The sequence below is a fragment of the Anolis sagrei genome, chromosome 3, assembly GCF_037176765.1.
Source record: "Anolis sagrei isolate rAnoSag1 chromosome 3, rAnoSag1.mat, whole genome shotgun sequence".
Taxonomy (NCBI): Eukaryota; Metazoa; Chordata; class Lepidosauria; order Squamata; family Dactyloidae; genus Anolis; species Anolis sagrei.
In genome coordinates this window covers 119,860,898-119,884,261 of record NC_090023.1, presented here as the reverse complement: position 1 = coordinate 119,884,261, position 23,364 = coordinate 119,860,898, and positions in this window count along the sequence as shown.

Here is a 23,364-nt window from a genome sequence, read left to right as displayed (position 1 = left end):
TTTTAATAAGACTTCATACTACACCTTAATGCTTGTCAAAATGAACAATTCTCTGGGTTGTCGTAGGTTTTTTCGGGCTATATGGCCATGGTCTAGAGGGTCTAGACCATGGCCATATAGCCTGAAAAAACCTACAACAACCCAGTGATTCCAACCATGAAAGCCTTCAACAATACATTGAACAATTCTCCTCTTTGAGTAGAATAGCCAGATATTCTTTTGAATGCCAGGGTGGGGAAATAGTAACAGCATTGGTCATAAGCTATTGGCTCCTAGAGGTAACATTGGCACTTTCCCCTCTCCACAGTAATAGCCATAATTTTGTTCAGTCCTATACATGAGGCTGACTTATACATGAGTATATACAGTAATTACATTCACATAGCCCAGACCTCTGTAATGGAGACATTGAAGGAGGAAGAAAAGTTATCTAGATTCAAAGGACAATGTGTTGTCATGTTTGAATACTTTGTCTACACAGAGGCAGCGGTAATGGTAACACAGTGATAGTGTGTTCATGGAACCCTGATTTGGTAGAATATAATTGCTGTTATCCAGGTGTTCCTTAGGTGTGTATCTGCATCACATTTCTCAATGCCCCCTCATGGTTTGGAAATTTTTCAAGCCCTCCTCTACAATAAAAAACTAGGACAAAACTATAAGAAATCTTTTTCTAAAATTATCATAGCCTTTTCCTCAATAGAGAATATTTAAATATGGCATCCTTCTGCCTTTAATATAATGTGGATTATATTAAAATGTGGATAACAATTAAAAAACTGAGTGCAGGAAGAATGTGAGATCAATTTAAAGAGCAAGAGAACAACTTAGATGAGCAAAAGAAAAATGCATTTTGATGGGAATACTATCTAAAGATATGACACTACTCTAGAGGTAAATTGAGAAGGAACTAAAAAAGAACTGGTGATAGAAGGACAGTATGTATTGTTTGCACCATAGATGAGATAGAAGTGATAAACAAGGGAAAACTCTGATAACCCTATCCAGATATTACTGACCTCTGTATGGTTCTTTTCTTTTTTGTGCAATGTGAGTTCACTGTTTTTCACTTGAAAAACTATCAATGCTTTTATCTGGGCAGCCAAAGATCTCTCACTGAAGTCAGTGTTAAATGCTGAAAGGAGCTGTGAAACAAATCTGTATAAGGGTAGCACTGGGGATAAGAAATGAAGTAGCACCTACTGTGAGTATAGAGCTACCAAAGGAATGGGAAAGCTGTGGCCCTCCAGGTGTTGGTTGATTGTAAGGTTTTCATCATACTGATGTCCCCTCCCCATTTTGTTCCGTTTTGCCAGCAATCACCAGCACACAGCTTGCTCACCCTCCCTACTTCACCCATCACATGGGGGCACTGGAGCAAGGCGTGATGGCACCATGTCCCTTCCCCCAAAAGACAGGGTAAAGTGTGGCAATGCATGTTGCTGTGTTGCTGTTTACTCATCAGACAGGGAGAGGGGCCAAAAACCGTGGGTAGTTCCATCAGAGCTACCCAGAAATTGATTCCCAACTTCCAAAATTGTGGTCTAATCTCATCAGTCCAGCTAAAAGAAGATGACCAACTGGTAAGAGCAAACAATGAGAGGAAATGGTTGTTTAGGATGTTGTCAAAGTAGAAGGAATTGAGTAAAAGGAACAATAAAATTATAATTCAAAGAAATCATAAGTGCCATTCAGTCCAAACCTTTGGCATGCAGAAATATACAATCAAAGAACTCCTAACTGATGATCATCTAGCATCTGTTTAAAAACCTCCAGAGAAGGAAACTCTGCCACATTCAAAGGCAGCATATTTCATGGGTGAATGGATCTTACCATCAAGAAGTTTCCCCTAAGGTTTTGTGGAAACTCTTTTTCCTGCATTGTTCTGTGTATTTATTTCTGGAGCACCAGAAAAACACTTGCTTCTTCCTTAATATTGTGTTCTTTCAAATATTTAAACATTGTTATCATATCTCCTCTTAATCTTCCCTTCTTCAGACTAAACATATCCAGTTCCCTAAGCCACTCCTGTCCTGTCAGGGCTTTTCTTCTGGTACTTTTAACACCTAGTTCACCTTCTCTAGATAAAAGGAGATACATTCAGATCTATTTATAAGCAAATTAGAGAGACTCATAAAATAGTCCAGTTTGTTAGCTGTCGACAAAAAGAGATTCTGAACATATCTAGAAGAACTATATTGATAGCAGACCTATAAGACCCAATACATTACATAAGGCAGAGCATGATGAAATTTGAAAAAGTAGTAGTGTCACTAGCTTTCATTGTTCTAACCCTGAGCGCAAAGGAACATACACTTCAAAGCTTCATGTTGGAGAATAGGAACACACACACACATATACATGCATGCACATTTTCTTTCCTTCCTCTTAACTAGTTCCATCAATCCCACATGACTTGTAAATTTGGTAACTGCTGCATTAATTTTTACAAAGGTGATAAATTTCCCTCAAAACAGCCACCGTTTATTTACTCTTAGCCTGATATCTTTCAGTGGGAAATACATTTTCTTTGGACTTATTAGGTGTAGTTAAGTGAGCTGATATATTTCAGATTTTCCATAAAAACAACCTGGCACATATGTCGACAGAGATTAGGTGATTTATCTTACATAGTGGTTGCAAAGTTAAACGAAAACATATATGTGCATATGGAAAAAAAAAACAATCAATTATGATTACCAAGTATGACCTAAGCCTGTGTTTAATTGAGAAGTATGCGATAAATAAATTGATAAACCATAACTTGGCATGTGCTGTGAAGGAACTGACATATATTTTGATTTACCTTTCTACTGAATTTGAGTGTTCCCTTACATTGTGACAGCCAATATATATCACACAAGACCAAAATCTAAGGAATATTGTTTCCTTTGGCATGACAAATGTCTGCTATCATAATTTGGGAGTGCTCTCAAAATATTTCAAATGGAGCTGTAGCACAGATGTGGTAAAATTCAATGTGGTGATTATCTTGTCCAAAGGATATGTGAGTTAGGCTCTAGAGTTGTAAATATAATGAACATTCTAGTGATCCATTTTTATATGCACTCTGTTGTTAGTTTTTTGTTTCCTTTTAGCCCACAGTTCATGTGATTAATATAGCTGTGCTGCAATCTACCTCAGGCAATTTGGTGAAACCAGATAAACATAGGGAGTGTGTTGTCATCAGCCATGGCAATCATGGTGAGCCTCTGCCAACCTAGATAGAAAGTGAAAACTGATGTGCCATGTGCCTTGGGCAAAATTGTATGGGCCGCCACCAACCCAGACAGAATGTGTGGAGTGGTTTCCCATCTACCTCAGCCAAACAAGAGAGAAGTGGGGAGTGCTCTGACATCCACTTGGGCAATTGTAGGACCCCTGCTGACAGAGATAAAACATGGAGAGTGTCATAATGACAGGAATGTCACAGAGAGCAGTGTGATGGTTTGTTGTACAAGTGGCCCATACTCATATGTGACCCCATTGCCTCAAAGTGTTCGGGTTTCGGAAAAGAATTTTGTCCTACTCAAGGTGTTTAGTACCACTTCTCTGTAATTTTCATTGTTATGGCTGAACAGGGAGAGAATTACAAGTAGGTCCAGTGAACAGCTGGAATTCTTAGCTTTAGATCAGTGGTTCTCAACCTATGGGTACCTATGTGTTTTGGCCTACAACTCCCAGAAATCTGAGCCAGTTTACCAGCTGTTAAGATTTCTGGGAGTTGAAGGCCAAAACATCTGGGGACCCACAGGTTGAGAACCACTGCTTTAGATCCAATTGCCAAAATGATCACACAAATTGCGAATTTCTACATGAGTTATCAATCAAACCTTCATAAATTGTAACTAACACACCCTTCCCTTGATGCAGTTTTTGATTACTTTTTTTGTAGAAAACAGAAAATCATAATATCATTTGTTCTTGTGTTCCAGAACAATATTTGAAAACCTTTACATCTGCAGCTTGTGACACATTTATGAGCAGCTGGTTCATATTAGCATCAGCAGGGGGCTAATTGATCCACTGGGAGGAGGACCTCAACTCCTGTCACTTTTTCCCTACCTTCTGTACCACTGGAATGCTGATGAATAGTTATCTCAGAAATGCAAAAAAAGTCCAGCAGAGCAGTTTTGAGGCCAGGTTCTGTAAACACCTCTCTGGCCTCAAACCAGTTTCAAGCCTGTCAATCTAATCACCTGCAGTAAAACCAGTTCCAAGCTACATTATAGAGTCTACATAGATTTCCCATTGAGAATCTCTTTGGATAAACATAAAACAAAGAGCGATGTTATCTCTACAGATAGTGTTGGACTAACATGATCCCTCACTAATGGCTATATCAACTGAGTATCCTGGGAGCTGTAGTTCCATAACATCTAGAGTTCAGCACATTCCCCATGCTTGCAATGTAGAGCAATACATGAAGTAAAGGTTTCCCCTTGATATTAAGTCTAGTTGAGTCCGACTCTGGGGGGTGGTGCTCATCTCCATTTCTAAGCCAAAGAGCCAACATTTTCTGTAGACACCTCCTAGGTCATGTGCATTTTCTGTAGATGCCTCCTATGTCATGTGCATAGCTCATGTGCATAAATGCATGGAGCATCATTACCTTGCCACCAAAGTGGTACCTATTGATCTATTCACATTTTTATGTTTTCAGATTTCTAGGTTGACAGAAGCTGGGACTAACAACAGGAGCTCACCCCATTTTGTGGATTTGAACCACCAATCTTCCGGTCAGCAAGTTCTGCACCTTTGCAGTTTTACCCTCTGTGCCACCGTGACCCCTATAAATGAAGTACTGTTGTCTAAATCCAGAATCAGTTCTATGTTTACAAACATCCCTAGCCAACATTAATAAAAGAACATTTTAAAAAAGGAAACAAAATGTCCTGTTGATGCGTTCATAATACCAACTAAAAGTCTACAGATTTTGTTGCCTATTGTCAGGGACATATGATGCTATAATCTATGCTACCATTTGTGCTTTGCATGACATTATGAAAGGAGGCACCCATTTATAATAGCAGTGGCCAGGGGAATGGAGGTGGAAGCCCACCTGTTTCTTTTTATTTACCAGAAAGGAAGGTAGATAAGTGAACTACTTCCACCCCCTCCAACATGGTTGCTGGATCTAGACCTTTACATTTAGAAAAGCAATTTTGCTTCACCACACCTCTAGCCTCTAAGGACTTCATCACATGAGTTGCAGAAATAGGGGGAGGGACGTCATCTTAGTGTAGTGAATCATCCCATTAAGTTTTAAAAGATCTCATACTGTTTTATAAATCCCATCAGATACTGCATGTTTTGCAGCCTTTCTCCTGTTCTGTCCCTTATTCAGAAACATCACAGGAGCAAGGGCAGTTCCCTCCCACTCCACATTCTTTTCTTCTTTCTTGGGGGAAACTACAAAATCATGGAAGTCATCAAAGTGGTGTTATCTTTCAATTGTGAAATTTCTTTATTACATTAAATAAAAATTTAAAGGACCTGGGAAAAGAATTAGAACATCAGTGTTCAGGAAGAGACTGCACATGGGAATGGTCATCACTCCATGTTACTGAAATGAAATGACATGGGTGAATCTGACATATCAAATCCCACATGTTGTGAAGTGTTTTCTCCTATTTCCACACACATCAGGAGCTCAGAAGATGATCTCGTCCTGCTTCATGCCCCCCCCCCCCCCAATTTCTCTATAGATCTAAGACAGTTCATAGACAAAACACCACGGATTACAGCCAGAAGTAGATTTGCATCATATGAAGGTCTCCATAGACTTCATCTATAAAATGTCTTATAAGTGAATAGAAATTTGGGGGGAAGTTATGACTGGTGGGGTCTTAAGAATCCTTTTTTGAAAAGCACCTCCAGAAACTAGAATGTCTGAGACATTTGCCAAAATACCAGATTTTGGTGTCTACTCTAGCGTTATCAATGCAGAAGGCATCCATAAAAATTATGTTTCATGCTCCAAGACAGAAAATAGGTTGTTGAGGAAATTGTGCAGAATTTGTAGTAATCTGAATATTATGGATTGTGTAGATCATAATAAATTGTGGCAAATTCTTGGTAGTATGGGGATACCAAATCACCTTGTCTCTTTCCTGAGGAATCTGTATAATGACCAAGTAGCAACAGTAAGAACTGACCATGGAACATCAGACTGGTTCAAGATTGGGAAAGGCATACAGCTGGGTTGAAAACTCTCACTCAACCTATTCAACTTGTATGCAGAACACATCACGCGGTGTGCGGGGCTTGAAGAATGCAAGGCTGGGGTTAAAATTGCTGGAAGAAACCTTAACAACCTTAGATATGCAGATGATATCACTTTGATGGCTGAAAGTGAGGAGAAGCTGAGGAGCCTTCTAATCAAGGTGAAAGAAAAAAGCACAAAAGCTGGGTTGCAGTTAAACATCTTAAAAAAACCCAAGATTCTGGCAACTGGACTGATTGATAACTGGCAAATAGAGGGAGAAAATGTGGAGGCCGTGACAGACTTTGTATTTCTAGGTGCAAAGATTTCAGATGCAGACTGCAGTCAGGAAATCGGAAGTCTTTACTTCTTGGGAGGAGAACAATGGCCAATCTCGATAAAATAGTGAAGAGTAGAGACATCACACTGGCAACGAAGATCCGCACAGTTAAAGCAATGGTATTATTATTATTATTATTATTATTATTATTATTATTATTCCCCTTAGTAACTTACAGATGTGAAAGCTGGACCATGGGCAAGGGCAAGATGGATGGATGGTATCCTTGACTCTGGCTTCACTCTGAAGGAGCTGGGGATGGTGACGGCCGACATGGAACTCTGGCGTGGGCTGGTCCATGAAGTCATGAAGAGTCGGAAATGACTGAATGAATAAACAAGTGAATATTATGAGCTAGAAACATTCATAAACAAATGATGACACCTCTACTAATAAGAAATTATCACTTTAATCATTTGGAAACACTGATATGAAAAAGGCTAATATAAAAACATAACTCTTGGGTGACTTTTACTATGTTCAATATGAATATCTTAGGAACTTCTCCAAACCCTGATCCCACTGGCAATTCTTTCACTAAAGCCCAGTGCAATTTTGTACAATTAGCATCTTTCTGTGGGCCATCTTTTGCCTCTGGGATACCCCAAATAAAAATATCCCTTTCAAACGCTGAATGAAGTTTGGGAGAAAACAATAACAACAATGCTTATTTCATTTTCCCTTTGCAGTAAATGTAGTGCAGTCTTTTTTGGCAGCATCCCTTTTACAGTGTAATTTTTCTAAATTATGGCCGCAGTCCTGCAGATACTTTGGCTGCTTCAATCCTGTTAAGCACAATGCAATGCAAATGCTATGTGTAGGATTTCAGCTTATGTTTTTAATTAACCAAGGCAAGAATAAATGTCGAAACAGAAGAGAGCAAAGCTATGATAATTCGAGAAACAGGAATTTCCACTAACTACTGTTCCATTTTCCCCTTCCATTCTCTTTACTGCAGTTAATTATAGGTATTAACACAAAGTGGGAGCTAGAAGTGGAAGCAGAGAAAGCAAACACACGGAGAGAGGGAGAGAGACTTTTTAGATTTTCTTGTCACCAACCTCCTGGTTAGAGTCACAGCTTGAGAAGCTTCAGCTCAGTGGGAAAGCACAATTTCCACCCATTGATGTATTTAGGTTACAACTCCTGTAGAGAGCTAGTAAGTATCTCTCTGAATTACATGAAAGCTAGGAAAATAATTACAGCTGTATTTTTCATGGAAAATCATCCTAGGATGTAACTTAAACTGCTGAGTATGAGAGCTTTCTTTCTTTCCTCTGTTGGCCATTTGCCTTTCTTGTTTTAAGTGCTATCAGTGACTTGGTGTTTGGAGTTAGCACCTGCTGAGGGCCATTCCCCATTAGGAGGCTTAGTGGAGAACGAAGAAGCCAAATGCACCCATTTCTGTGCAAAACTTACAAGGGAAAAGAAATAGTTCAGCACAAGAGATTTGTTTAAATGTTATCCAAGCCACGTGGGAGCCCCCCATTGTTAGAATTAATAACCTTTGTGAATCTATGTTCAATAATTGTCAGTTTGCATGTATGTAAACTTTCTATTTATTTGCTTTTCCATACCCACAGTCTTCCAGCTGAAGCTTTCGCCCATTGTTTCTCTTCCATCATCTAGAAAAGCTATTTCTATATACTTCTCAAAGGAATGAAACTTATTTAGACTGTGTGGTTTGACAGGCGGGTAGGGAACTTTTTCTTGTTGAGCCTTTGCCTTGATAATTTTATTGAGGTGCTTGAGAGATCCAGTATTATGCTCACATTTTCCAAGCTCTCCCCATAGTCCCCATATGCTCAGTCATGACTTGGTCATCCATGCCAGTGGAAAACAATTGATTTCTCAACATTTGATAGGGGTGTGGCTTCTGCTCAAATGTTTGGGTCATTTACCACCTCATCCCATGAGCCAATTTGGTCATCGTACACCACTTGCTCTCCACTTTCAGCATGGAGCCCATTAGATGATGCACATGGACTTCTGGTTAGGCTCCATGCCAAAAGAGGAGAGGAAGTGGTGCATGCCATCACCACAGCAACACAGAACTTTCCCATGTTGCCTTATCAGCAATGGGGAAAGCCAGGAGGTGATGCTTCCCCCCATGGGATGAGGGGTAGGGCAAATTGCATGATCTGGGGTGTGGTGTGATGTCTTCTCCATCCCCCCCCCCCCATCGAGAGCCCATTGATTCACCACAATGCATGGTAAATTCATGGGCCTTTGTGATGAGGTCCATAAACATTGTCCAGCAATGTGTAAACAGCTTTTACAGTGCAATCCCCATATTTGCAGGGGATACATTCCCAGATTTTGTGTGGATATTTGAAACCTTGGATAATAGCATACCCTATTGAAATGAAGGCCTTTTAGCCCAAAAATACCACACAGACCTAGAAAATACCCAGGGAGTGCAAATTTTGTTAGACATGGGTAAAGGAAACCATGGATACCAGTTCTGTGGATAAGAGTGGTACAGTCCTGTAGCTAATTTTATCAAGCTCAAATTCAGCCCAATTTCTGTTCTGAGAGGCAGCCATCTTTGCTCTTTCATCCTATAGAAAAAAATGTGTAGCAATTTTTTTTCTGTCAAGAAAAACAAAATGAGGGTCTCACATTCTGAATTATTACAATGAAACAAAGCATGGTATGACTACTACATATGGAGGTGCCAAGTAATTACATGCTATAACCAGCATTTATTAACTTTGTTCAACCCTTGAAAACAAGGAGCTTGTATATTTATCAGAAACTTCACTACATGGGGTTATATATTGTTACTAATCCATTTTTTTCCTCCAACAGTAATGAAAATAAGCTATCATGTTGCAAATGAAGAACTTAGTTTTATTTCTCTTTACAAAGTTGCTCACATTTAAAAAAAACAAATTCCAAGTTTGCAGCTGATCCTTAGATACAGAGACAACTTGTATTGCCACAGGGCTGGACAACTTGACATTTGCAACTTTCAGCCTCTTTTATCAATACCTCAGTTGGCTAGGGTTGATGGGCACCCACATATGAATCATGAAGGCTTTGCTTAGTCAGAAAATCTGATTGCTTCTATGGTATAAGAGCTTTAAAAAGACTGCTGCCATACCTTTATGCCAGTTTTGCACAAATAAATATTGTATAGCAAACCACATTGAAAGTCAGCTCTTAAATATGCCCCTGTATGTTCATCATCATTTATCATTAAAATGTTTAGAAAGTTTGCAAAGAAATATCCATATTAGCCTCTTTCAATATGAAAAAGGTGGAAGTGAATGGGGCAAATGAAAAGAAAATGCAGCATTTTAAGACTATTTGTTTTTCTATTTGAGCTGAGCTTTTGTGAATATAAACACACTCTGTATTGCAAATGAAAAGTTGGGTTTATTTCCACAAAAACACATACTAAAATAAAAGCTAGTTAGTCTTAAAGGTACCATGATGACTTTTCTTTTTTCTTCAGCTCCCGTTCTTCTTTTTACATTGAGAAAGGTTAGCTAATAATTTCTTTATGAAAAATGCCAGCCCATACTTCATACTTTCTGAATGGAGCTCCAGAATCTTAAATTGCTGTTTTAATGCTGGTATTATAGCTTTCTGTTGTGTACAAAATGTTAGTATTCATTAGTTTCTCAGAAGTATTTTGTTTCCAATTGACAGTATTATTATTGCTTCTATGATCTAGTGGTACCTTCAGTAAACTTGTTATTACATGACCCATCATTGTCATTTCCATTCAGTTCTCTGCTGAGAACAATCTGTGTGGTTCTTTTAAACACAGAGAGACAGGGAGAGATTCACATGAGTTTGTTCATTTTCTTATGTAGTATCTAAAGATATATTATTGGCATAGTCACAAGGGATCTAAACATTTTAAGTATATAGCATATGCGTGATATAAAGAGCACAACCCTTAGATTTGAAGAAAAAAAAGTAAGGTTCATTTGGAATGAGATTGTTTCCTCCCCAACCTCCATATAATGTATGTGTTTGTGTGTGTATACATAAGTGCATGTACACGGTGAGGCAGCAAAACTTCCATTTTTAAAATGCACGCCATTCAGTTGGTTGAGGACGTAGGGGAGCGCTAGTGGTCTCATTCGAGAGGCGGGAGTATAAAGTTTTTTTCTGAGACAGTTCAGTTGCCATCATGCGTTGGAACAGTGAGGAGTGTGCTTTTGCCATTGAGCGGATTTGGAGTGGCCGGCCCGCTCTACAGATTTGGCCCCTTGTGATTTTTTTCTATGGGGATTTTTGAAATCCTGTGTTTATGTGAACTGTCCAAGGACCCTGCAAGATTTGAAGACTAACATCCAGGAAGAAATTTCCAACATAACGCCTGCTATGCTGGCAAGAGTCATGACAAATGCCAGAAATCGATTTACTCAGTGTATGGAGAATGGGGGGACGTCACCTACCTAATTTGATCTTCAAAACTACATAAAACAAAACTTTAGGTATGCGCCTACATTATATTAAAAAAATCTGATTCATACAATATGTTTTATTAAGTTTTGAAAGAAGGAAGTTATGCTGCCTCACCCTGTATACTATCATCAATTTCTTTTGCTATATCCAGCTACCCTGTTTTTAGAGGGACTCAGTTATCATATATACTTATGCCTAAGTCAATGCAATATTTAAGTTGAGGGTGTGTTTTGGGACCAAAATCATGGAATTTAATGTACCCATGGATATGTCGAGAGTCATTTCTTGGAGAGTGGAAAGCAGCAATGCTGCCCAGTGAGCCAGCACCACTGACATTTCCTAGCCTAGGCATTAAAAAAGCAGGAAGTGGAACTGGAAGTGGAAGCAGGAAGTGGTTATTGATTGTGATACATATTGATTATTTTAATTGTTATAACTGTTTAACTGCTGTTTTTATACGTCTTGTATTATTGTGTAGGCATCAAATTGTGCCTGTTTGTAAGCCGCCCTGAGTCCCCCCTCAAGGGTTGAGAAGGGCGGGGTAGAAGTACACAAAATAAAATAAAATAAATAAATAAACTATGAGAAGGAGAATAAAGGGGGGTCTCTGCCTCTTTTTAGGATCTTCTACAGCAAACTAAATCTTTTTGCACTTGACTTAGAAAATGGGATAGCTCATTTCTATAAAAGTGAATGTACAGTGCTTATATTGACTAGGCTTGGGCATTTCAGCTGAACCTTGATCCGTTTCTGCTGGCCAGGTTCTGGTTAGACCCCCATATCCATTTTCACACACCTCCTGAAAACGGGCAGGTAACCAGATAGACTTTTTTGGTCCTCACCTGAAAAATATGGCTAGATCTGGGACCTTGGCGGCAATGGGGAATTTACAAGTCTCCCCTTTCTATTCCTGGGAGTCTTTCCTTTTTTCCCTTCAAGGGAGCATGGTTGTCTCATTAAAGGCATTAGAGTTAGGTTACCACTCTTTCTGCAATCCTTTCCCTTCTTTCTCAATTTAATTCTTCATTAAACCTGTTTCTACTCTAGAGGAGACAGGTGTTGTAAGCAGGTGTGCATGTGCTCTCTCCCTGTAGCACACACACAGCTTTCTAAGGCATTTTAAGGATGACCAGGGAAGAAAGAGTGATTACCTGAAGCAATCATGCTTGGGCTTCTTTAAAACAACCCTCTCTTTTCTCTACTGATGGGTTTAATGCTTTCTTACAGCTGTTTCTACTTTCTACTCTAGAGGAGAGGTAGCTAGCAGCTTTCTGAAAAGGAGGCTACTCTTTTTGTTGGCTGGGATTACTATTATTAACAATTATTATCTTTTAGAAGTATTTTCTGAAGGAGAAGAGGGGAAGCAGAAAAGGGAGCTAAAAAAATCAAAAAGAGTAAACTGTGATTCTGAATAGGGCAGGGGGAACCGTAATTGGCTTCCACATCATCCCGTAATGGACAAAAAACTGTGCTGTCTGGCCTCTTCCCATTATGGATTGGGTGAAAGAAACAGTTAAAAATGAATCTGGGCTCAAACCAAATATTCACCCATAGATAAGCCAACCCAGGGTTTGGGGGTTGATATTTTTTCTAAAATTCCCAGATTTATATATGAATTATATAAGATATGATTGCTCACTGAAATTGATTTTTGATGTATCTTCCTATTATGTATATGCCACATTAGGGGGCAATGACATTAAGGTTGGGCTCCAAAAAGTAAAATGTGTTTAAAGTACCTGGCAAATGTGGTTTTCCTTCAATATGAAGGGGAAAGGTGGAAAAAAAACTAAACAGGTTTTCAGTTATGGAATTGGCTTGTACATCATGAAATCATTGTTGTGAGGACTTCAAGACATTCTTACAGCTGGCATCCTCCTGGGGGAAGGTGCCATCATTGTGTTTGCTCTCAGAACAAAGTTAGAAATGATCCATTGCTTTCACTTGCTCTCGCTTGGTTACAAATTAGTAGCACTGGGAACAGGAAAAGATAATTATTGGTTGGGAAGGACAGGAGAAGTATTTGGGTCTCGGAGTGTTGTGCTAGAACACTGTTGTATGGCTGTGTTCTAGCAGCATTTTCTCCTGATGTTTCACCTGCATCTGTGTCTGCCATCTTCAGAGAATCTGGTGGTGATAAAGCAAATGGAGTATATAAACCTGTGGAATGTCCAGCGTATGAAAAGAACTGTCTATTAACCAAGAGTGAAGGCTGCAATTAGCAAGCCTGGTTTGTAAGTGTTTGAGTGGGGTCCATCCACTAGCATGTGAGTAACTGAGAAAATTGCATAGTCGATAGTGAGGGCATCTGCCTGGATGTTGCTAGGTCTTTGTTCCACTGCAGTGTTTATTGCCTGGAGGCATCCCTTGTCTGGTAGTAAAATATACAAGAATAGCAAATTACATATTTTATTATTTCCTGTTCTTTGGAAGCATTTAAAATCCTCTTCCTGAATAACATCTTGCTCTAACAGTAGGATTGGTTGTAATTAGCCAAACTATCCTTTGGGTTCCATAGTTTATTTGAGATTGGGGTGTACCTACACTGTCAAATTAATGCAGTTTGACACTATAACATCCTGGGACTTATAGTTTTACATGGGATTTAGCCTTCTCTGCCAAAGAGTGCAGTTGCTCCATCAAACTACAAATCCTAGGATTCCACAACACTGAACCTTGACAATTAAAGTTGTGTAAAATTGCATTAAATCTATATTGTAGAGGTACCCTAGATCCCAGCTCTCTCTGGTTTTGTGCTATCCATTACTTTGCACTGGATGTTCTGTCTCACTGTTCTGGGAAACACTGGCATCATTGCCAGTAATACTTGGTAATTTCCAGAACAGTATAAACCTCACTTGATTAACAGGTACTGCACATTTTCAGAATAACCTTCTTGCAATTTAGTAATAGAAAGGAAGTGACAAGTGTTTGGCAGGTCTAAAGGAGAATTAATAAATCCCATATATATGGATGTCCTCCAAAAAATGGTATTATCTACTTTCTGCTGAAAGTACTAAAGGATCTAATACTGTCATGTTCTGACTTAATTCCTAGCTAAACCACTCAATCTTATTAAAAGATTGACTTTTATTGGTCACTTTTTCTTTTAGACTAAATCTTCTTTAAGAATGCAGTTTTGATAGACTTTACATGCAGTTCAAAAACTGCTTTATCATTTATTAGTCAATACTTCATGTCCTTATTAATCAGAGGAATGCTATTCATCCACAAGGCATAAGTTCCAGGTGGCATTTAGAGTGGGAATTAGAAACGATGGCTGCTATCAAGAATGTTTCCCTTAAGTCTGCAGTGATTTTAGAAGACTTCACTACTCACTTATAGTCTCCATATAATTGAAATATTAGACCACCTCAATGTGGGCTAAATGAAAAATATTACAAACTGGGCAAATTACAAATATTACAAAATTACAAATATACATACAATTATTACAAAAAAAATACAAATCACTGGAAGAGGTGTATGGGGGGAGCACCTCTATGCTGATTTCTTTTTATACACGCTCACTAAAATAGATAGATAGATAGATAGATAGATAGAGGGAAACATTTGGTTTTGCTGCTTTTCTACATTCCCAGTTGTAACCAGACATAATTGGATCAAAAGATATTTTAATTGTATTTATTCTATTTTAATCTGTTTTTACTGTACTGTACTATTTAATTGTTTTTTAACTTTCATATTACACTTTAAAAACTAATACTAAAGTGTGGGACTGTTAGCCACCTTGATTCGCCATGGGGAGAAATACAGGATATAAATACAGAGAATTATTATTATTATTATTATTATTATTATTATTATTATTATTTGCAGAGGCTTAAGTGACAATATTGAGAGTTAATGTTGTTTTTTGTCAATTTATGACATTTTTATAATCCCTAAGAGACACTTCTAGGAGCCCATCATCAACTACCTGGCTCAAAACTTCCAAACTCTGAACTATGGTTTCTTTTTTTTAATGTGTACACCAGGGGTCCCCAAACTAAGGCCCAGGGGCCGGATACGGCCCTCCAAGGTAATTTACACAGCCCTCGCTCAGGGTCAACCTAAGTCTGAAATTACTTGAAAGCACACAACAACAACAATCCTATCTCATCAGCCAAAAACAGGCCCACACTTGAAATACTAATAAGTTTATATTTGTTGAACTTGTTCTTCATTGTGTGTTTTTGCACTACAAATAAGATATGTGCAGTGTGTATAGGGATTCATTCATGTTTTTTTTTTTCAAATTATAATCCAGCCCTCCAACAGTTTGAAGGACTGTGACCTGGCCCTCTGTTTAAAAAGTTTGAGGACCCCTGGTGTACACTCATAGTGTGGTTTACGTCTTCTGCTTTCAATTCTAGCAAACATTGTCAAGTTCCCCCAGTTAGTTCCATTATGACATATGTCCAGAATACAACAGTCTCTGTGTAGTCATCTTTGCTCATAATGAAGGTACACACTAGATGGGCTTCATGACCTATTTATCTGTCTTTATAGCAAAACTCTTTTCTAGCAGTGCATTTGAAATAATATTTTTTTTCCATGTCAACTTTCTTCATTGTTCAGCTTTCAAGTCATGGAAAGAAACTTTCCAAAATTGGAAAAAGCACAACCTGGTGGTTCTGACTATTGTATTTAATTATTTGTAGTTGCATTGAGGATCTCATCTAGTTCTTTTGCTTGCTTGCATGCATGCTGGTTGCTTCTGGATTGAGAGAATCAGCCGTCTACGAAGATGTTGCCCAGGGGATGCCCGGATGTCTTGCAATCCTGCGAGGAGGCTTCTCTCATGTCTCATGCCATTACCGCTCACGCAGGGAGCTTTGAAATGGTAGAACAGAAGCTTTCCGAAGCTCTAGGTGCTCTTACTGCCTATTACAGGGGAAACCAGCTGATCCCCAACCCATCCAAATCACAGACATGTGCCTTTCATCTCAAGAACAGAGAAGCATCCAGAGCTCTGAAGATTACCTGGGAAGGAATCCCACTGGAGCATTGCAGCGCACCCAAATACCTGGGAGTCACTCTGGACCGTACTCTTACCTACAAGAAGCATTGCCTGAACATCAAGCAAAAAGTGGGTGCTAGAAACAATATCATACGAAAGCTGACTGGCACAACCTGGGGATCACAACCAGACACAGTGAAGACATCTGCCCTTGCGCTGTGCTACTCTGCTGCTGAGTATGCATGCCCAGTGTGGAACACATCTCACCAAACTAAAACAGTGGATGTGGCTCTTAATGGGACATGCCACATTATCACAGGGTGTCTGCGCCCTACACCACTGGAGAAATTACACTGTCTAACCGGTATTGCACCACCTGACATCTGCCGGGAAGTGGCAGCCAATAGTGAAAGGACCAAGGCAGAGACATCTCCAGCTCATCCCCTATTTGGGTGTCAGCCAGCACTTAAATCCAGACATAGTTTTCTAAGATCTACAGAGACACTCGGTGGAACACCTCAGCAAGTGAGAGTCCAAATGTGGCAGGCTCAAACCCAGAACCTCAACCAATGGCTGATACCAAATGAGAAACTCCCCCCTGGGCACACAGAGGACCTGGCGACTTAGAAGGCGCTGAACAGTCTGCACTCTGGCACCACAACATGCAGAGCCAACCTTCAGAAATGGGGCTACAAAGTGGAATCCTCGACATGCGAGTGCGGAGAGGAGCAAACCACTGACCACCTGCTGCAATGCAACCTGAGCCCAGCCACATGCACAATGGAGGACCTTCTTGCAGCAACACCAGAAGCACTCCAAGTGGCCAGATACTAGTCAAAGGACATTTAATCAACTACCAAACTCACACATTTTGTATTTTCTCTGTTTGTTTGTTCTGTTAGAAATGTAATATAATTGACTGGCTGCCCTGACACGAGGGAAAAAAAATCTAGTTCTTTCAAATCTTTTCCCAAATGTCTTGTTCTGATTCCTTGACTACATTCTCCATTTTGATTAATGTCTGACCCAAGGTATAGGGAATCTTAAAAATATTTGTCTTTGTCATCTGTTTTAAAGTTATGTAAATCACACATGTCATTATTTCCCCCCTTAATATTGATCTGTAATGCTGCCTTTGCACTTTCTCTCTACATTCCTTCAGTGAGAATTGGACACCATATAAAATTGTTACAGAATGAAATGTACAAAAAAGGCCCATTTTAATACACCCAGAGATGCAAACACACACCCCAAACATATTAAGATTATCAGTCAGGGGTACTTTGATTGTGTCTTTTCTGCATGGCAGGGGATTGGACTAGATGGCCTATGTGGTCTTTTCCAACTCTATTCTTCCATTCTAAGATGTGTTAGACATAACTTTCAAATGTTATTCTTTCATAATAAATAATCCTGATAAGTTGTATTGATAGCCTTCACTATGTTCCATGAACATTCCAGTTTGTTCCCCTCAAGTGGAAGACAGATAAATGTAAACCACAAAACCTATTTGCAATCCTGGTTGACTAGTTTATCTTTGAAATTTAGCAGGAAGCCACTATAGAACCTTGCAGCAGCACATTGCATGGGAGGGGTGAGGAACTCATTTAAAAAGGATGAGGAACTTTTCCTCAGGAAATATTGGATGAACTCTTGCACTTTAGAGACATGGAGAAAGCAACAAAGAAGAAAAATGGTGCAGCCTCCTTCCCTCCTCTTGAAAAGCTTCTGATTTTCTCTCAGTGGCAAGAAACCACTTCTTGCTTCAAGAAAAACCAACACAGGATTTTGCTGGTGGTTTCTACATAAGTGCTTAGTTGAAATTGTTTCAGTTTTCCCTAACACACAATGATTCTGGAGACTTTTCCATTTGGATCAGGGATGACAAATGCCGTTACCAGGTTTTTTTTTTTTAGGGCATCAAGAAAAGGATTTAGGATGGAATAAAGAACAGATGTTGTTGATTGACCAGATTTCAATGAGATGCTCCACACATGCCCCAATTTTCCATCTCCAAAATCAACATGCATGTTATTTAATTTGTAATTTTTTTTTGCATTGCTGTTGATGGGACCATCCTTCAAATGCAAACAGATGTTTAACTTATATTGTCTCTCTCAGATTAAACCGAAATGAAGTCTGGGTTAGTCAATATGAAGCTCTACCCTAACTCCAGTCTGTGTTATTTTAGCTCCTTTTTCAGCTCTGTTTGTGGCATGCATATTTTGGCTCTCATTTGGCTCTAAATATGCAATGGCACAGTAGGTTAAACCACTGAGCTGCTAAACTTGTCGACCAAAAGGTCACAGGTTCGAATCTGGGGAGCGGCGTAAGCTTCCGCTGTCAGCCCCAGCTTCTGCCAACCTAGCAGTTTGAAAACATGCAAATGTGAGTAGATCAATAGATACTGCTCTAGTGGGAAGGTAATGGCGCTCCATGCAATCATGCTGGCCACATGACCTTGGAGGTGTCTACAGACAACACCGGCTCTTCGGCTTAGAAATGAAGATGAGCACCACACCCCAGAATTGGTCACGACTAGACTTAATGTCAGGGGAAAACCTTTACCTCTACTATGCCATGCATGCTACTTTTACTCCAAATCAAAATAGGTTTGAGATCCACAGGGCTAATTCAGGGGAGTCTATGAGCATTAGTCATGTGGGATTTGTTGACTGATCAATACCAGTATAATTTGCTTATCATGTGTATTGCCCTCTAGTTCCAAACTTGTTCCTTCATGTATATGTTCTCTTATGTTCAAACATTACTCTCCCATTCATGAGAGCACTAGCATTAGTTTGTCGGGTTTGGTGGCCAACTTTCTTGCCTCCAGGTCCATAAATGACATGGATGTTTGCATTTTCTTTGGCTTGACAGTATGTTGCAACTCTATTTTACCTCCAGTCCCACTCTGTCTGCATTCTACTATATGTGGCTTGGACAGGGTGGGTAGATGAAGGGACATTTCTCGAGGATGGCTATGAAACAGACGTTCTGAGGAAAAGATCAAATGGTGAGTTACCCACTGCAGCTACTAAAGATTTCTTGGAAGAAAACCCTCTGCTCAATTGGATTTACAGTAGGCCTGCATATTACCCAAGGGATTCAATACAGCATCCTTTGTGCAATAAGATTTTCATGTATTTTTCTTACCTGAAATGAACAATGTCTCGAATTTTCAGCAAAAGCATACAGAATTGTGTAGGAGGACCTAGTAAAGTTGGAAAACATGGAAAACATAGGGTAGAGAGAGAGAGAGAGAGAGAGAGAGAGAGAGAGGAGTTTTCGTAATGTTCAGCTGTAAACCTACCTTTGCATCTTTTAAAAAAACATATTTCAGTAATGATTCCAAGACTTTGCTGCTTTCTGCTAATAATATTATGTCATCTGCATACTTTACATTGTTGATTTTCCCCCTCCATGGTTCTTACACTGGGTCTATTCCTGTCTTATGCATGATATATTCAGCATACAAATTAAACTAATGGGATAATAAAATACAGCCTGACCAAAATTCAATCAGTTGCTGTTCTGTTTTGTTTTTTGAAATGATGCAGATAGACTGCATTATTTCCCTTGACTGCTTTTTCTAATTCTTGCCTTACTATTAATAAAACCCCATTTCTTTTTAGATTTTCATATTCTAAGTAAATACTTTGTAAATATGTGACTCAAAATGTTTCATTCCTCTGCACTTTAGCTCAAGAACCCCAATTATTGCCATGTTTATCTGTTCCACGTATTGTTTTACTATGTTTAGCTTCCTGCAGTGTATGCATTTCATGATCCTGCAATATATGTGAATTTGCTTTCAACTCTAAACAAGTCAGCAGCTGGACATCATTTCTGCTGGAGTCCAACTGAATCATCAGCCAAAACATTACTCACAGTTGTCCTCTACTGTACCTCACTAGTTCATTGAGTGCCAACCGATCTTGGAGTTTCATCTTCTGGCACTATCTTCTGTTTCATTGTGGATTGTGTTTCAAAGAATTTTACCATACTCAAAAGAAGTTTACCATGCCTCTTTCTGTGCAGTACATGTTTCTGTCATGGTACCACTGACATGTCATCCCTCACTGACGCACACAAGCACACACACTACTGCTCTGACAGTATCATCATTTCCCCACTACTGCTGCTCTCTAGTAGCTGTTTCACATCTTTGACCAGTCTCAAGAAAACACCATTTGACTTGGGAGGCACTGGAAGCATCACAGTTGCAGACAGTACATTCTATTGACTCATAGGAGCATGCAATACTATCACTGTAGAAAAGTAGTGCCATTCATGGAATTCAGCAAAGCACTAAATATATTTGTTCCCTATTTTACAAACAAAGAAAATATATCTTTGTTTGTAAACAATATATCAATTTTAAATATTCCATTTATTAAAATAGAATTAGGGTAATAGCTTGTTGTCCTTACTAAAGGATAGTTCCTAAAGCACCTCACGAGTTGCAAAGCAGTGTAACCAAGGCCCCTGCCATATGAAATCCAGATGATCTGCTTTGAACTGGATTATCTGGCAGTGTTCACTCAGATTGTCCAGTTCAAAGCAGATAATATGGGTTATCTGATTTGATAATCTGGATTATCTGGCAATGTAGAAGTGCCCAAGATGAAAGCACTGCAGAAAAAAAAATTAAGCAGAGTCAACCTGGAAACAACTAGGAACCATTCTTTTCAGACCCTATATAAGAATCAGCTAAGCTTGCATAGGCAGGTTTAACAGTGCTGCTGTATTCTTTGACCTAGGGCTAAAAAGGATCTGTAGAAAGATAGTTTAGGCAATCAAGCTTATTGGATCAATCGTTTAAATAAAAAATCAGGTTGGTCTGGATATAAAAGGAGGACACACTCATATAGTTGAGGAAAGTAGCAAGTTTTTCCTTCATTCTCTCACCTAAATGAGTAAAAGAACTAACCAGCTAAATCCACCCCCATGTAAAGTTGGCATTACCGTTTCCCTTTTATTATGAGCACTGTAATAAATTATTTTTTTTTAAAAAAAAATAAAACTGTTCCAAGCGTTGAAAGCTAGAAATTAAAGTTGGAACCACTATGTGAAAATGTGTGTTCTTCCAGAAAGCTTTTGCCCACATTTCTGCTATACATCATGCTTCTAAATTACCAAGCTATCATAGAGAAGCATTTTAATTAATTTGTGGCTCACATCCTGCAGTTATAGCTTAGTCATATTTTAGGTGGAAAGTGTGCTAACATGTTGTACTATTTATATGCCTCCATTTAAGAGGTTTGTGCTTCTAGCACTGATGGAATTTCATTCTTCCATTAAATCAGCTGCTTTGAAGGAATGCTAATTTGATCTGCTGCATTATTAAAGAAAAGCGGGGAAAACAGGTGGCAGAAGCTTTTATAAGGCAAATCAAGTTGCAGATAAACTGAAAGGATAAATGGCTACCTTAAAATAATTGTAATTAGCATACTAAGACTAATTCACTAAAGAAGTAGTCAAAACAAATTAGACTGATAGTAATTTGAACAGGAATCATATGCACTCTTGGAAGAAGTGAAGTGACAATTGCAGATTTCTTCTAAGTGTTAAACCCGTGCTTTCCAAGAATTTTTGTTTTGGTCAGTATTTTTTAAAACTTCTTGTGTTTATGTAAGATACATGTTTATGGATTAGATACTGTGGTAAAGTGTAAATTTTAACCTGCAGCTATGTATAGTTATAGATAGATGTTTAGTGAGGTAAGTATCTAAAGTTGCATAACTGAAGGGGGGGGATGGTAGCCAGCTCAGCTCACTTTGAGCTGGGTTGCTATGGAAAAAGGGGTGGAGCCAACTGCCACTTGGCAGAGCAGCCATTTTAAAATGGTCAGTCTGTAGTCTGTGAACTGCAGGAGTGGCTGGTTCTGTAGTAGAGAGAACCAGGAAGGTAATCTGTTGTTTAAAAACTACAGAGTAAGTCTGATTCTACTGTAGTGAGAATCAGGAAGGTTTTGACATTTAGCATAGGTAGTTTAGATAAGTCGAGTTGACTTATTTATATTACTAGTTAGTGTATGAGTGGAAGGGGTGAGAGAAACCCAGTGAGAATCTTTATGAAATGTCACAAAGAAAGAATAAGCTTGTATCTGAAGTAATCTTTTAAGGAAAGAAACACAGTTTGAAGAAAAATAAGTTTAAAACCTGTTTAGTGGAAGGAAGAGTCCTTTCCAGAGTTGTTTTAAGGAATGTTATAAATGTAACCTCTGAAGATATGTGCCTCTAAGAGTCGAGAAACATTGAAACCATCAAGCTTCTGCTACATTTCAATAAACTTGTTACAGTTTCTTATAAAGCCCGGTCTCTGTTACAAATACATTCCAAGTTAAGTCACACAACATCTTGAAGAAAGACCAATTTAATATTATTAGCTATTAGCTACACTATCAATTTAATAAACCCTTACAAAGTGGTGGCATCTTTACAAAGCCGTTACAAACTGGTGGCTTCTTCACAAATTGGCATCTTCGTTACAGATACATTCTTCAGATCTTATCACATATTTCTCAGAAACATGTCTACAGCAGGATACAAGAGCAACATTCTTTGTCGAGATCTAAAAACTGGTTTTAATTCTGCATTGATGTTGAACAGAAAAAAAATCAATTTCTTTTCAACTACCCATTAAATATTTATTATCAAATATGTAATGTCAATCTTGCTATACTATTGTATCCCATATTTGACATCCAGTGCCATTAATTTACTGCTTGACCTTCAGTACAGTCAGACTGTCATATCCACAGATTGAACCATCTAAACAATTTCACCATTTTATAGAAAGGAACTCATTTTATTATGACATTGTATATATTGTGAGTTGAGGACTGATCATCTATGAATTTTGGTATCCACAGGGAAGCGGTAGTGATTCTGAAACCCCAACAGATGCCAAGGGTCGACTGAACTTGATTTTGGTGTCTTCTAACCAATAGAGTATTATATACCAAATATCAGACCTAAAATTGTCTTTTTAATTATTCTTTGTTTTTGTTTGTTAAGGGAGGTATATTTACGTGCTCTGTATCTCCCAGTTTTGGAGGTAGCGACATATAATCCACCCTCTAGACTCCACATGTTGGAAGATCATCATCATCATCATCATCATCATCATCATCATCATCATCTGGCACAAGCCAGTTAAGGTGGTCCCAGTGGTGATCGGCACACTGGGTGCACTGCCTAAACACCCTGGCTTGCATTTAAAAACAATTGGTGCTGACACACGTAGCATTTGTCAGCTGCAAAAGGCCACCCTACTTGGATCTGCAAGCATTATTCTTCGATACATCACACAGTCCTAGATACTTGGGAAGTGTCCAACGTGTGATCAAATACAAAAGCCAGCATAGTTATTTTGTTTGCTATGTACTAATCTTGTTTTTTCTAATCAAATAATAATAATATACTT